The 3,919-nt window shown below is 36.9% G+C and overlaps 1 protein-coding gene across 1 annotated transcript in view; it reads right to left on the bottom strand.

Moving 5' to 3' along the window:
• Nucleotides 1-1,756, bottom strand: part of LOC115305307 (C-type lectin domain family 1 member A-like) — an 11,597-nt gene extending 9,841 nt beyond the window's left edge. The window contains exon 1 of the mRNA XM_029955547.1: nt 1,706-1,756. The gene's annotated coding sequence lies outside the window, so the exon portion shown is untranslated. The remainder of the gene's footprint in view (nt 1-1,705) is intronic.
• Nucleotides 1,757-3,919: the final 2,163 nt, after the last annotated feature.

Genomic DNA, 3,919 nt, shown 5'->3' with positions numbered 1-3,919 from the left:
GGGGGGAAAGAGGTGGTGGTGGTGGAGGGCACTTAAGGGGAAGAGCACTGGGTGTTGTATGGAAAACAATTTGACAATAAAATATTATGGAGAAAAAAAACAATTGAATTCATCACCAAAATTTAATAATTTATATATTCCATACTCACCTAAAAAGCTAGGCTTATATCGTCTTTTGAAAATTGTGTTTGATCACTTAGTGCCCGTGTTATGCCCAAATGACAACCATACTGGCACCAAATAGAGCAAACCCTTCTTAAGTAAGGGCACGCACACCAACTTGACAGACACCACGCCTGCCACTTGGCCTATGTCAGACCCCGCTCATTCATTCATATCATCCCTCAAACTTTATAGATTGTGGGTCAGGACTCCTTTATGGAATGTGAGGAAAATATGGAAATCATGTGATTCAAGGAAAGGGAATTGAGGAAATAGCATTAAATGAGGGAAACATGACTTGGAAGTCTAACAACATTGCTGCACTGTGGTGATTGATTTCTTCTCTATTTGTGGATGAGAAAAACTGACCCTCAAAGAAAATATATAGTATTCCCAATGTCAGACAGTAAATGATACTCTTTAGTTAAAATAAACATATATTATAAAAATGTACAAAATATATTCAATGATAGTCTAGTTCAAATAAATATATATTAAAATATTGTATTTTATATTTAAATATGAGATATATAAATATGGACTTAGGTCAAGTATATATGTCATAAAATAGTTTATTTAAATTAATCCAAAAATATGATTTTTCACCTACACTTGGCTTTTATAAACAATAATTTCACAAAAATACATAATAATCTCTCTCCCCTAGAAATAAAATACATAGTGGTTAAAGAGGAGAAAACATTGCTTCCAAAAGACTATTTTTTGTAAGTATAGAAAGAATCAGATAACTGTTCTTAAATAGATGCAGTTTTGGGTTTTTAAAATATCTTAATATTTCACCATTTAATTACATTATAATACCAGGAAACTTGAACTGAATAATCCTCAAATAATGATAAAATGTATAAACACACTGTCATTTGTTTTCAGTAACTACCAAAGTGCCTAATTATAAATCTTGTCTTAAGGTCATGTTTTCCCAGCGAACTGTTTTTGTTTAGTTGCATTTATTTGAATACCTGTATTAAAAAATAATAAGAAAATAAATTTATAAGCATAAAGCTGGATTTCTTTTGCTAGAAAAATAATCCTATTGTCAAAGCATCACACTTTTTTATTTCACTTAACTGGAAGATGAGAGAATTTAACCTTTGGATAATTCATGGCTAACTGGTTAGATAGCAGACAGCTCAGAGCCTGGAGCCTGTTTCGTGTTCTGTGTCTCCCTCTCTCTCTCTGCCCCTTCCCTGCTCATGCTCTGTGTCTCCCTCCCTCTCAAAATAAATAAACATTAAAATTTTTTAAAATTTTAAAAAAAGAATCACATATTTCTTAAAACATCTAAGCATTAAAAAATCATATTCTGAGTAAGAAATCTTCTGATCCATTCCTTTCCTCACTTGCAGAAAAAGTTAATGTTCAATATGAATTAACAGGGACCCCAGAGTCAATTCTTTGTGTTAACAATCCAAAGCCCTCCCAACTTCGTCCATAGCTTTCCTATAGCAAATGCTACCAGGCAAGGTGACGGCACAGACACATGGGTCACCCAACCACACCGGCTGCAATACCTCCTCCGTACCTGGGATTTCACAGCTGGAGAAACAGCTTGGTCAGGAACGTGCTGGCTCTGCGGGCCTCTCGCCTCTGCTCCGACTCCAGCAGGTACTTGTGGCCGTGCGTGACTGATTCTCAGAGAGACTGAGTCAGGAGAAAAACAGCCAATGGGCATGTGACATTAGATGTCCCCCAAAATGGTTTCCGCTGGTGTCACTGTCTAATTGACTGCACTCTGTGTCAGACAGGAGCCCTAGAGACCTTAGATGCTGAACTTTATAGACATTCTGTGGATCCGTACAAACCTGAGCTTAGCAGTTACCTTGAAGCATAAAAAAAAGGCATTCTCAAAATCTCATGAGGTTAGGAAATTCTTAACCATAAATGTAAAAATTTATAAAACTAAAAAAGGGAAATATCCACATTCTACCTGGCAGGATTCTTACTTTTTTTAACAGAATGAAGGTAAGTTACCAATTGCTTTACTTTTACTACATATATATATACACACACGTAAGTAAATATTATAAAAAGTGTATACATAATAGCCTACATTTTTAACAAATATATATTATATATTATAGTAATCATTTAACACAATATATTATAGTAAATCCAAATATATAAAAATTGAGATGAATAATTTGAATAATAGTACATTCCTACTTACATCTTATGTCCTCTTTAAACTGCCTGAAAAAACAGAGTCTTTACATAATACAAATTAGGACAGAAACAAAGACACATGTTTAAAACACTACATAGGTTTGACTGTACTCCATTTAAAGCAAAGTCAAATTCATCTTTCCTACCTCTTGCAGAAAAAACTGTCAAAGCGTTTTTGAAACTAAACGATTTGTTTAATGCAGTGAGCAGCTCTGTTTAACCCTGGGAGAAGTGTTAGGCAGGAACGAAAGCAGTTTTGTGTTGTGTTTTCATATCAACCACATTGATTGGTCCATCTGAAGGGCCCCCAGAGCGGTGACTTCAAAACTCTTCTTAGAAATGTGGAATTATAACCGTAAATCCACGTCAGTGCCAGCTACAGCAGGGCAAATCTTTTCAAAAGCACTTTCTCCTGGCTGGAGCCCCCTTTTCCATCACCCCCAGAACATTGGTAGGAACTCACGTGAGAGTCTGTAGCTTCCCTTTTCGTAAATTTGCCTTGGGCTCACACTGTTTTTTGCTAAGATCCAGCTAATTGCTCTCAGGAAGTAGGTTTCTGACAAAAATAGACATAATAAAACATTCTACAAATTTCCCATGTGACAGGGCTCTCTCTTAAAGGCAAACGTGGTATTCAGGCATGTCTAGGGACTGTGACCCGCCGGGCCCCTGGGTGTAGTTACTCTGAACGGCAGCTGCAGGTCTCTCTCTATGCCTTGCGTCAAATTCCCCTGTTCCAAACTACTTCATTTAACGGAAGATCTTTCTTTCTTTCTTTCTTTCTTTCTTTCTTTCTTTCTTTCTTTCTTTCTTTCTTTCTTTCTTTCTTTCTTTTTTTTTTTTTATACCAAATATTACATAGCTTGCTGGTAAGGTATGATTAAGCCAGCACATGGACTTCGGATGTGTGTTTTAGAGGGTGAATAGTAGGACTTCTAACCTCTCAGGGCAGCGCCGTCTTCCGGGTTGTGGGGCCATAAGATCCACTGTAGTTTATACGTGAGGGCTTCTGAAGCAGCGGCTGAGCGAAGTGACTGACTTTGGAAGTGCCATCTTCTTCAGCAGCATCCAGAATATTTTCCATGTGAATGAAGAGATTGGACTTTAGGGTCAGAATTTATTAAGTGGTATTGAGAACAAATCAAGAGACTATAGATGCTGGCAAGGGTGTGGAGAGACGGGCACCCTCCTACACTGTTGGTGGGAATGTAAACTGGTACAGCTGCTCTGGAAAACAGGGTGGAGGTTCCTCAAAAAACTATCCATAGAATGCCCCTATGACCCAGCAATAGCACTGCTAGGGATTTACCCAAGAGATACAGAAATGCTGATGCATAGGGGCACATGTACCCCAATGTTCATAGCAGCACTGTCAACAATAGCCAAAACATGGAAAGAGCTTAAATGTCCATCACCTGATGAGTGGATCAAGAAGATGTGGTGTGTATATATATATATATATGTATATATATATATATATATATATATATATATACACATATATATATATATACTGGAGTATTACATGGCAATGAGAAAGAATGAAATCTGGCCATTTGTAGGAAAGTGGATG

The sequence above is a fragment of the Suricata suricatta genome, chromosome 10 (genome assembly GCF_006229205.1).
Source record: "Suricata suricatta isolate VVHF042 chromosome 10, meerkat_22Aug2017_6uvM2_HiC, whole genome shotgun sequence".
NCBI classification, from domain to species: Eukaryota; Metazoa; Chordata; class Mammalia; order Carnivora; family Herpestidae; genus Suricata; species Suricata suricatta.
Note: the sequence above shows the minus strand (reverse complement) of the source record. Positions and strands in the feature narration are given on the sequence as shown.